The sequence below is a fragment of the Euleptes europaea genome, chromosome 10 (assembly GCF_029931775.1).
Source record: "Euleptes europaea isolate rEulEur1 chromosome 10, rEulEur1.hap1, whole genome shotgun sequence".
Lineage (NCBI taxonomy): Eukaryota > Metazoa > Chordata > Lepidosauria > Squamata > Sphaerodactylidae > Euleptes > Euleptes europaea.
In genome coordinates, this window is record NC_079321.1 from 16,708,499 (window position 1) to 16,720,997 (window position 12,499).

Below are 12,499 nucleotides of genomic sequence, written 5' to 3' on the forward strand. Positions count from 1 at the left end.
AAAAAGCATTTTAAGAACAAACCCCCCTCCCCCCCCAAAAAAAGAGCAATCTGAAAGAAAGGGAGGGGAGAAATCCAAGCTTCAGTTTTAAAAGGCCTTTCTTTTGCTCAGAAAGAGCTCCAAGGAACCTGGAAGCGTTTGAATCCCCGCCTCTTTACATGCAGCTTTGTGATTGGCTGTGAGAGATGCCACTCTTCCTGTAGCCTGAGCTTTGCCTTCTGCACTGATTTTTGAGCCGGGCTGAGCTCAGGGAAGAGGGAAGAGTCGAGTTAACAGAGGAATGGGAAGACCTGGACATTGCGAGGGCTGGCAGCGAGGTCATTTCTAATGGACGGAAAACACGTGCAGAACTCCAAGGAACAACCGAATCAGACAGGGGACAAATATGAGTTCAAGTACCCATGCATAAATGACCTGGGATTCTGTTACCGCCCTGAACAATTAAAAAGAAGACAAGCTCAGCTTAAAAAAAAACCTTAATATTAATACTAGGTAAAGGTAGTCCCCTGTGCAAGCATTCCTGACCCATGGGGTGACGTCACATTCCGACGTTTACTAGGCAGTCTTTTTTATGGGGTGGTTTGCCATTGCCTTCCCCAGTCATCCACACTTTACCCCCAGCAAGCTGGGTACTCATGTTACCGACCTCGGAAGGATGGAAGGCTGAGTCAACCTTGAGCCGGCTACCTGAAACCGACTTCTGTCGGGATCGAACTCAGGTCGTGAGCAGAGCTAGGACTGCAGTACTGCAGCTTACCACTCTGTGCCACGGGGCTCTTCTATTTACTACTGCTAGTAGTAAAAACAGCTTTCCTTAGGATTTTCTTCTTTGTACAGGGACGAGTCAGGGCTGAGTGATAGAGAATCTTCTGTGCATGCAGAAAGCGCCAGGTTCAGTTCCTGGCATCACCAGTTAAAAAACTATCCGGTAGTTGGGCACATGGAAGATCTCTGCCTAAGAGAGAGCTGCTGCCAGTCAGAGTAGACAATACTGACCTTGATAGGCCAATGGTCTGATTCCATAGAAGGCAACTTCGTGTGTTCCTGCTTTCTAGTTTGGCATCAAGAGTTACATGGCAGCAGCAGGAGGGGACGGTCTTTGACACTTCTCTACCACCCCACATTACCCCAAGTTTGCTGCAGCCTGCCGAAAGCCGAATCCACCCCAAGGGTTGGATTCCTGTCACGCCTAGCTTAGCGGGCCCTGGGAGTTTCCAGAAGCCTACAGCCATTAGCTTTCCCCTGCCACCCTCACACACTCCAAGAGTTATGAGAAAATGGCCTTGAAAAGCTCCTGCTTCCTGTAAGTAAGCTGCAGGTACCAGAGAAGAACCCAAGTGGTTTAGCATCTGTGTGGCACCCACCCAATTTGGAGTGGGGGACAGGGGAGTGGAGGAGCCTACTTACAGGGTTAATCAGTTTCTCATTCTTCCTCAAAGATCCGGACACCTTTTAAGCGTTGGGTGGTCTACACAGCGAGCTGAAACCGAGATGCTAATCACACCGCTTACGGTGGCTTGCGCTTCAAACAGTTTAAGAAAGCTGAGCAGACTTTGAAGTTCCTCTGGTCTCACATGTGAACGTTTATCAAAGCATCTTTCAAAGACGAAATGAGTTATGTTTCGGAAAGTCAAGTGTGAGCCTTGGAATGCCAAAAAATTATTAGTGTTCCCAAGCTTCCAGCAGGGCTTGCATGTGCAGCGCAAAGACGGAGTTGTCCTGTTGACAGATGAGTATTTCCTCTTAGACAATTTATATAAGGTGGGTTTCTGTTCCTATTATTTCAGAGGCATTCACATCCTACTTTCTTTCCTGATCCCTCCCAAGGAGCTGAAATGAAATGTGTGAGTCTCCCCTGTTTGAGATATTTAGCCAATGCATAAAAATGTTGGCTGTCTGCTTTTACATTCTGGTGCGTATTACTTGGAAAAAGCCACCAGGCCTGTATTTCACAGGAGTGAAAGAAATATGGCCAAATCTTTTAGCAGGCTGCCTCCTATAATAAGATCCCAATTCGACGGATGGTGGAGCTCGCGCCCCACTCCCTGGCTAAGCCAGTTACTTTTTCTGGCCGTGCCAGTGATCCAACTATGGATCTGAATAGTTTGGATCTCCCCCCCCCACTTCAGAGGAGGGATGTTTAACAGAATGCATAGGGTCGAGGGTTGATGAATTCTTAATAAAATATACACTGAAAGTCTAGGCTATCTGTTGACAATGCTAGCCTTCTCCTTGCTCTCTTGTAAGGAGCGAGCACAAAAATGGCCTCCTGGTTAGAGTGTTAGATTAGGATCTAGGAGACCCAGGTTCACCGTCATGGAAACTTGCTAGGTGATTTTGGGATGGTCGTTCTCTCTCAGCCTGGCCAACCTTGTAGGGATGTTATGAGGATAATGTGGGGGATGGGAGAATAATATTGTAAGCCACTTTGGATCTTCATGGGGGGGGAAGCGGGGAGTAGATATCTAAATAAATTAAGAGACCTGTTTCCTTCTTCCTGCATAAGTGTTACTCACAGGGTCCAACTATAAGTGGTAAGGGCAGCCAAGTAAGGGATTTGTGTGCCTCTTATTCACAAAGGAGCTGGAGCAAGGTCTGCCTTTAATATAAAAAAAATGTGAATGAGTGAGGGCAGGACTTCCTTTGGAGTGCCCTCCCTCTTGAGGCTCTCTTGGACCTTCCTTACCTTCTTTTAGGTGCCAGGCAAAAAAAACATTTCTTTTACCAGACTTTTAACTAAGGGATTCTATCTTTTTTAGCAGTTTAATGTTTTGCGCCTAAGGTTGCCAACCTCCAGGTACTAGCAGGAGATCTCCTGCTATTACAACTGATCTCCAGCCGATAGAGATCAGTTCACCTGGAGAAAATGGCCACTTTGGTCATTGGACTCTGTGGCATTGAAGTCCCTCCCCAAACCCCGCCCTCCTCAGGCTCCACCCCAAAAACCTCCCGCCGGTGGCAAAGAGGGACCTGGCAACCCTATGTGACCCTAACCTGAGGACTGTTTTGTGAATATTATTTTTGGCTGCTTCATGAGTGTTTTATGCTGTTTTTATGACCCAGCTGGTTTCGACCCTGCCGTGTCGTTTTCCTTTTGAGCTCCCTCGGGCAGATCTCTGAAGAGACAGCATATACATTTTCTAAATAAATCGGCATCTAAACAATTTCTGGAAAGGTGGGGTTTTCTGAATCTCATTCGAAATGCTCGATCTTCTTATTGCTTACTATTGTTGCCCTCAAAGTGCTAACCGACTTGTATTCCCCACAGTGCCCTGCTGTTGCTGAAGAGACCAGACTATTGCACTTACTTCGTGTTCTGTGCATTTGGTTCAAATGAGTGCACTCGGGGCCCTGTGCATGCAAAACATGTGGTCTACCACTGACTTTTATGGCTAGGGTGCCCAGCCCAGTGCTGACACCCTACAGGAGACAGAGTGGCAGAAGCCTGATGAAATAGCATCACATCATGACACAACATGACTGCATGACTGGAAGTGACATCACTGAGTTGTGTTAATACTCTAGGATTTTCCCAAAACTCTACCATAAAAACCATAGAGATCTGGGAAATTCCTAGCATGATGCAGCGTCCAGGTTCCTAGCAGGAAGTGACATTGTACAATGGTGTCCCCCCTCTCATTCCTTTGAGCACTGGAGGGGATGAGGAGTGCCATCCGGAGGCCCCCTGCTCCTAGCAGGCATCTTATGACCCCTCCCACAGTCAGGTCAGTTAAAGCAGGAGTTTTTAGTAGCCAAAGTTTGAAAAATGTAACCATGTAAGCCTGTTGTGAACATGTAAGCCTGTTGTAAGGACTGGGTATGTGTTTACTTTCTAAATACCATTCTACAAATAACCGCACTTGCTGTGCACAAGATGGGCATTTGGTTGGGAAAGGAAGAATACCTTATGATGAGCACTGGATGCTTTCATTAGCCTGTAGGGTTGCTGGGTCCTCAACATCCAACACCCAGAGGACCATGGGCATGGCCTGGTGACATCATGGGGTGGAGGCTAGTGATGCCAGATGGATCGCCATGTTAATGGTAGTACTCTTACACACCACTAGGGGTAGTACTCCACTCCGTATGACCATCTGGGAATCTGTGTAATCCACAATGTTGCGGCTTGAAGGAAATTTGACTACTGGCGACACGTAATTAAAGAAAATAATAAAAATTGAGTTTAACTATAAGCCAAAAGCAAAATGTAATCAAGCCGTTAGAACCATCCTCAGTTTATATGTGCAGTATTTATATGTGCACAAGCAGGCCAACACATAAGAAGCCGTAAAATGCGTTGGTTGGCTGATGCCCTGCGATTTCCATCTCCTGGCCCTGCGAATGGTCCCCAAAACTTGAGGCTCAGGGGCAAAGCCCAAGACCTGACAACCCAGTGAATCTGACAGCTTCAGCTCCAGGATTTGGGATGTAGCTGACACCTTGAACTGGGGCCCCTTCAGCTGGGAGATCTGGCAGTGTACAAAATGAAAATTTGCTCACACTGCCTTTGACCTCTTTGTGTGCCCTGTGAAATATGGGCACTGCTTTCTGGAGTGGCTGGGCCATTTGCCTGTGTAGAGCCCTGGTAGGGTTGCCAGGTCCCTCTTGGCAGCCGGTGGGAGGTTTTAGGGGTGGAGCCTAAGGATGGCAGAGTTTGGGGATGACTTCAGTGCCATAGAGCCCAATTGCCAAAACAGCCATTTTCTCCAGGGGACTGATCTCTATCAGCTGGAGATCAGTTGTAATAGCAGGAGATCTCCAGCTAGTACCTGAAGGTTGGCAACCCTAGGCTCTGGCCATTCCCAGACTTCACCAGCCCTCTGGGGCTGATTCCATTAACCAGTCAGGGTCTCATCCACTAGCTCCTGGGCATCCTTGGGGCTGCATATCTGTGGGAACGTCCCTGCCCTTAAACAGCTGCATAATGCCGCCATCCTAAATCTTGGTGAATCTGCATATCCATGTTTTGAAAGTGGAGTGCTAGCGAGCACAGTATGTAATAAACAACCACACCACCTCTACGTACAACGTACTGCAATCACAAATATAATTCACATAGATGAGCCAACTTCATGCAATCACATTCACAAAATCATGATGTATGCGTGCCAAAATATAATATATCCAACCAATACATACAACAATCATACAATAAACACATACACTAATATCAACTATGATCCTAAATAACTATCTGCTATACAATGACAAGGAGTTCCATGATGCAGAGTGGTAAAGCTGCAGTCCTGCAGTCCAAGCTCTGCTCACGACCTGAGTTCGATCCCGATGGAAGTCGGTTTCAGGTAGCCGTCTCAAGGTTGACTCAGCCTTCCATCCAAGGTCAGAGTTTATCATGTTGAACTGTCATTCAGGAAGTGACTGCGAAGCCGGCGCATACCAGCTTCACATTTCTTAAGAGCCCCTTTAACACGACCTTTTGTGTTTGCTCCTCCCTCGCTGTGAAGAATCCCTTCAAGGACCCATGCAAAATTACAGCCACTCATTAGCTATGCACATGATGGTGGCTAATGGCTATGCAAGCAGGAACAAAGGAGCAGGTGAGTTAGGGGGGTGGAATTTCTGCTTTTGCACTGGGACTGTGAATAGGCATTTTAAAGGTCACGTATAAAAAAAGAGCTTTGAGTGAGCATCAAAATTGACCCTGCATAAATGGCCAGTGTGTTCCTTTTCTCTCTATATTTGCACACTTTATGCTTTAAAAAAAGGTAAAAGTAAAGGTCCCCTGTGCAAGCACCGGGTCATTCCTGACCCATGGGGTGACATCACGTCCCGACGTTTTCTAGGCAGACTATGTTTACGGTGTGGTTTGCCAGTGCCTTCCCCAGACATCTTTCCTTTGCCCTGAGCAATCTGGGTGCTCATTTTACCAACCTTGGAAGGTGGAAGGCTGAGTTAACCTTGAGCTGGCTACCTGAAACCAGCTTCCGTCGGGATAGAACTCAGGTCGTGAGCAGAGCTTGGACTACAGTACTGCAGCTCACCACTCTGTAAAAATTGTCAGTTCATTTTTTCCAAGAAACTAATCTGTTTAAAACTGTGCCCCTCAGGCCAGTTCTGCACCTCTCTGAGGTCTGCGCCCTAGGCGACCGCCTAGTTCACCTTAATGGCGACCTGAAACCAACTTCCGTCGGGATCGAACTCAGGTCGTGAGCAGAGCTTGGACTGCAGTACTGCAGCTTTACCACTCTGCGCCACAGGGCTCTTTATGCTTTATCAGGGAATATCTCAATAACCTCTAATAACATTGCTAGAATTGAGTGACTGGTAGGGAGGTCCTTGCCATCCAGGGCTGCTACTCTTTCCCTTCTGAGGAGCTCAGGATGTTGAATGCAATTGCATGTGAGCCGTTTCACCTACTACAGTGAGAGGAGAGAGCATGCGCCGACACTCAGCAAGCAATCACAGAGCACCCTGCAGGAGTTTGCTTCCGTTTCAAAGGGAGAGAGAGATCAAAATTCAAAAGAGCAAAGGGAGGGGGGGGACTTCCAAATCTTTTTCAGAGCTGGTATATATTAGATTAACATTGAATTTGACCTCCGAAGGACTTCCCCTCCCCAAAAAAAACACTCGCAGCAGAGAAATACAGCCAGAAAGATCAAATACAACATGGCCAGATTGCTGATTTACTGTTACCTAAAGGGAAATTGCCTGGTAAAAGATAATCTGACATCATATCTTTTCATGTACAGGATGATAACCCAATAATACATTGGAGGGAGTATGATTTCTTACCATTTGTTGTTTTAGCTGAGCTCAACAAATGGGAGAAGGTGGGGAAGAAGTATGTTCTTGAGAAGATCCCATATCTACATTGTACAAATTACAAGCAGGGGGACTTGCAAGGATTTGCACCGGGGCATCTCAGATCCTCTCCCCCGTTATTTCCTCTTTCCCTTCCCTGATAGCCCCTATATCCTCTCCCCTTTTCCTGTTTCCTTCTCCCCTTCCCACCTGTCAGCCATCCTACCTTTACTCTCCTTGTCTTCAGATTTTCCTCCTTCCCTCCCTCCACCAGCCTCTCCCTGGGAAAACTCTGCTCAGTTCCAGCTGATGGGTCCAGTGGCGCAGTGGGAAACCTGCACGGAGGCCCCTCACTTTCCCCTGTATCCCCCTCCCCACACTATTTCCTCTTTTCCCCACTCCTACACATGAAGCCAGCTGGGTGACCTTGGGCTAGTCACACTCTCTCTGCCCCATCCACCTCACAGGGTGTCTATTGTGGGGAGCGGAAGGGAAGGAGATTGTTGGGAAATACCTTGGGGCGGAGCCTGAGAAGGGTGGGGTTTGGAGAGAGGAGGGACTTCAGTGCCATAGAGTCCAATTGCCGAAGCGGCCATTTTCTCCAGGTGAACTGATCTCTATCAGCTGGAGATCTGTTGTAATAGCAGATCTCCAGCTACTACCTGGAGATTGGCAACCCTATTCATAGAAGCATGTGAGAAAAATGTCCCTCTTACACCATTTCGGTTGGTCTTAATGAAAGGCATCGCATTGCTCTTTTCTTTGGATTCAGCTTTGGATCTGCAACCTCTCTTCCTTAGTTGTGTGGGCAGCTAATAAGGTGCTGCCTGTTCTTCTCTAAGCCTGACATAATGAGGCAAATTGACACCTACGATTCCCCAGAAGCAGTAGACAGGAGACAGAACTTATTGGTGTTAACCCTTTCCGAAGGAAAGGGCATTCTGCAAGCAATGGCTATACTCCACAGAGGCTAATTGCTGGTGCCCTGGAGTTGTTCCTCTATCTATTAGGGAAGGTAATTGATACTCTTTTCTCCCACCCCATTCCCTGTTGGATAATTGCCCCCATTAGGAAAAGACAAAAAGAGTGAAGGTTGCAAACAGAAGGGGGGGACACAAAGAAAGATGAAGGTTTAAACAAAGGGAACAGGAAATGGAGCTGAATTTCAAACAGTGCATCTCAATTAGAAAGGAGAGGGGGAGAGAAACCAACAGAAGCCAAAAGGAAAGGAAAGGAGACCTGTGCGTGAGCAGGTGTGCTTCCCTGCACTTGTAGACATGCAGCCAAAAATATGACCTCTGACTGAATATGTACAATCGTTTTAGCACGTGCTGAAGGGCTTATCTGTGCCATGTTCATGGAGTGGACATGTTCATGGAGGATAGGGCTATCCATGGCTACTAGCCAAAATGGCTACTAGTCATGATGCATACATATGCTCTCCAGGATCAGAGGAGCATGCCTGTTATATTAGGTGCTGTGGAACACAGGCAGGATAGTGCTGCTGCAGTCGTCTTGTTTGTGGGCTTCCTGGAGACACCTGGTTGGCCACCAGCCTTGGTCTGATCCTGCATGGCCTTTCTTATGTCCTTATGGAGGATGGGGCTATTCATAGCTATTAGTAAAAATGGGTTCTAGTCATGATGCATACCTGTTCTCTCCAGGATCAGAGGAGCCTGTTATATTAGGTGCTGTGCAACACAGGCAGGACAATGCTGCTACAGTCATCTTTTTTTGTGGGCTTCCTAGAGGCACCTGGTTGGCCACTGTGTGAACAGACTGCCGGGCTTGATGGACCTTGTCCTGATCCAGCATGGTTTTTCTTATGTTCTTATGTTTTGCAATGTGGGTTCTCTGACACGTTTTCTTTGACATGTCAGAGAACCTTCGGACAACCCTTCTTCCATGACAGGTTTGCAGCTGTTCCTCCCACCCACCCCATCAATGATATCTGTGAAGTGTTTCGAAGGGAGACCGGGAGATGGGCGGGTTCATTTTTCTCATAGTATTCAGTTCCTCAGTCTAAAGTAAGTTGTAATTATCAACCAAGTGAGATGGCAGGGCACTGTGTGTGGAAAAGGAACGAACTGGCCCTATTTGCTCTACATACTACATGGTATGGCCGGGGGGGGGGGGAGATTTTTTTTTTTTTGTCAACATGACCCTACCATCTTACATGAAGACCACATGCCCCAAATCCATTTTTGTCTGATCAATAACACATGTGAAAAGAGATTATAATGTATGCCTATAATCCAATCATACCTGTCTACCAGGGGACAGACCTGATTTTCTGGTACCCGTCCCTGGTCAGTTTTTGCCTTTGGGGGAATGAAAAGTAATTAGTGCAAATTACAAGCATTGTCCTTCAGGGTCAGCCCACTATGTAGGACCTCGAGAAGTAAAATCTCTGCATCTTTGATACATGTATCCTGTCTCTATTTATTAATTCATTTATTATTTATCTAATTCATTGGTATCCATTCCTACCCTTTCTCCCAAATGGGCACCCGAAGCAGTTTATGTCATTTTCCTCTCCCCCATTTTATCCTCACAACAACCCTGTGAGGCACTGCAGGTTAGGCTGAGAGAGTGTGACAGGCCCAAGATCACCCAACAAGCTTCTATGGCACAAGTTGGGATTCGAACCAGGGTCTTCCAGATGCTACGCCACACTGGCTCTCAAAAAATAAGGAACACTTCACAAATGTGTCTGTCAACCTTGTTCAGGGGTCATGCTAATCTTCCCTGTATCATTCTGATTTTAGTATAGTGTTTTTAGTATATGTGCTGCCAAAGGAAAGTCTCTAGTGTACATCCATATTCATGGGCTCTCACAAACTCTTCGATGCCATTCAATGCGCTCCAGCTTCTAAGGCCTGGTTTTGAACGGTCCATAAACTCTTGTCAGACAGCCTTATGTTTTAAGTGTAAACCAAAAGCTGCCGCCACCATCTTGGCTTGGTAATAAGTGAAGGGCAAAAATAAATGAATGAATATTGCATGATGGAAGCAAAGTGGTGAAAGGGACATCCCTGTTTTCCTCTGGGAAATGTTGATGGGTACATTACGTGACTGTGTTGTTAACAGTTACAAGTGGGGATTCGAACCAGGGTCTTCCAGATGCTACACCACACTGGCTCTCAAAAAATAAGCAATGATTCACAAATGTGCCTGTCAACACCCACAAAGGGTGTCGTGAGGAGGCTGAAGCCCCAGTGTCTGTATGTGCATTTGTCCTGGGGGCACCCCACTAGGGAGCAGCTGGCACAAGAACTGGACTTTGGACCAGGACACAGCATGCGCCTCCTCAGAGGGTGCAGTCCCCTGAATGTGGGGGTGTATGATATGTGGTGGTCCAAACTTTATTTTGGGGTGCAGAGCTGTTAAATTGTCCTTAATATCATTCAGGAACTAGGAAAGGTGAATAAGGAACTGGGATCTGGGAACCAACTTCAGCCTCCTCTTACAATCACCTTCCCTTCCCCTCCCCACAACAGATACCCTGTGAGGTAGGTGGAGCTGAGAGTGTGTGACTAGCCCAAGGTCACCCAGCTGGCTTCATATGTAGGAGTGGGGAAACAAATCCAGTTCACCAGATTAGCCTCCGCTGCTCATGTGGAGGAGTGGGGAATCGAACCCGGTTCTCCAGATCAGATTCCACCGCTCCAAACCACCGCTCTTAATCACTACACCATGCTGGCTCTTTTACCAGCTAAAGCTTCTCTTCAAGGGCAGTCCTCCTATAAAGTATACTGCAGTAATCCAGCCTCAGTGTTGCAGTAGCATGGGCAGATCAATCGAGTCCAAAATAGAAGATAGTTTCCTAACTAGATTTAACTTGGGTGGAAAATAACACAGTGAGTGAATATTTTACTTGGCATCTCTATATGTTAAAACCCATGTCTTGGTTAAGTCATGGCTAGAATAGCCATGGGTCAGGGTTCAGCAGGTGTAAATTAACATTAATTCCTGTTGCCAGTTACAATGGTTTTGCAACTACTGGCAGCGTGACCCATTCATCTGCTACCAGCAAAAGTTAGTAACATAAACCACATTGAATGGGCCTAGAGGTTCAGCTCAGATGAGTTCAAAAAGGAAGTAGCCTCTTTATACTAATTGTCCCTCTTAATTAACATGATAATATATAGTTGCCTTGAACACTGAAAGCAACTATACAAATGCTAAATGTCCTTTTTGTCATTGAGAGCAACCCATCTCATTTTAAGAGAGTGCTCCTTATTAGGTGGCCAACAGCTTTGTGGACAGCAATTTTCTACAGGGAAAGATATGCAAAGTTGTCATAACGGACACCATACAAAATATTCAAGAGGCAACCAAAGATGTGTGTGTGTTAAGTGCCATCAAGTTGCTTATGACTTATGGCGACCCTTTGAATTAATGTCCCTCAGAATGTCCTAGCAGTAACAGCCTTGCTCAGATCTTGAGACTGAGGGCAGTAGCTTCCTTTATAGAGTCAATCCAATCCATCTCATGCTGACTCTTCCTCTTTTCCTGCTGCCTTCAACTTTTCCTAGCCTTATTGTCTTTTCCAGTGATTTGTCTTCTCATAATGTGACCACAGGATCCATAGATGAAACAAGGAAATAAGACCTAAGAATCTTTCAGTAGCTAAATAAGCAAGTGACAGCACAATCCTGAGCAGGGCTATAGCCTAACTCTGCTTAGGATGTTATTTGCAGCTATCTAATATTTGTTTCAAACCCTCTCCCCCACCCCCCACCCCGATGTTTTTTTACCATGACAGTCTCATGCTTCTGTTTGCGGAGGTGAAGTTAAACATTCTTAATATATAAAGCATATAAAGATGTTGCTCTGGTAATACAAGTTTATTTCTTCAAACCTTGGCTTCATCACGGCAAATGTGCCAAATTTGTGGGTGCGATTTGAAATTACCAGATGTACATGAGCACTGCAAACAGATCCCAATTGTTATGTTTGGACTGGGATGAGATTGTGCAGCTTTTTTGGAACCTGTTAAATTTTCTACCTAAGGCCTGAAAGGGGGGGGGAAGTATATGAAGCATTTTACAACAAGCATCTAGAGTTCGAAGTTAGGTTAGATGGGAACAGATAAATCAGGTGTTTTGATGTGGATGGGAACAAATCATTCCCATTTGTGATTCGTTTTTTTATTAATGCTTGTCCAAACCTTCCAGGGGAAGAAGGCGTGATCTAAACTGATTGCAGCAGTTTTCCTTGTAGATCCAAAGGCGTGGATCCTAACCCTGTGTGTGTGTGCCATCAAGTCACAACTGTGTGTGTGTGCCATCAAGTCACAACTGATTTATGGTGACCACGTAGGGTTTTCCAGGCAAGAGACACGGAGAGGTGGGTTTGCCATTGCCTGCCTCTGTGTGGAAGTTGCACGTTGATGCCATTCTGAAGGGTCCCCCAATTTTGAGAGGATATTTTAGGATGATTGAGAGAGGACATGGCAGCCACAGGGGGGAGAACCAGCCTGCCAATCTGTTGGCCTTTACCCATAATGCACTATTCTCCTCTCCTATCAAACCACAGAGTGGAAGAAGTACTGGAAATTATCAAGCGCGTTTTTTACGCATCTGTTCACTGCCTTGAACACATGAAGCTGCCTTATGCTGAATCAGACCCTTGGTCCATCAAAGTCAGTATTGTCTACTCAGACAGGCAGTGGCTCTCCAGGGTCTCAGGCAGAGGTCTTTCACATCACCTGCTTGCCTAGCCCTTTAACTGG

General features: G+C 46.3%; 1 non-coding gene across 1 annotated transcript; it reads right to left on the reverse strand.

Moving 5' to 3' along the window:
• Positions 1-9,447: 9,447 nt before the first annotated feature.
• On the reverse strand, positions 9,448-9,550 carry LOC130484040 (U6 spliceosomal RNA). The gene has a single exon (XR_008933681.1). It is a non-coding gene; the product is annotated as a U6 spliceosomal RNA (small nuclear RNA).
• Between the last annotated feature and the right edge of the window lie 2,949 nt (positions 9,551-12,499).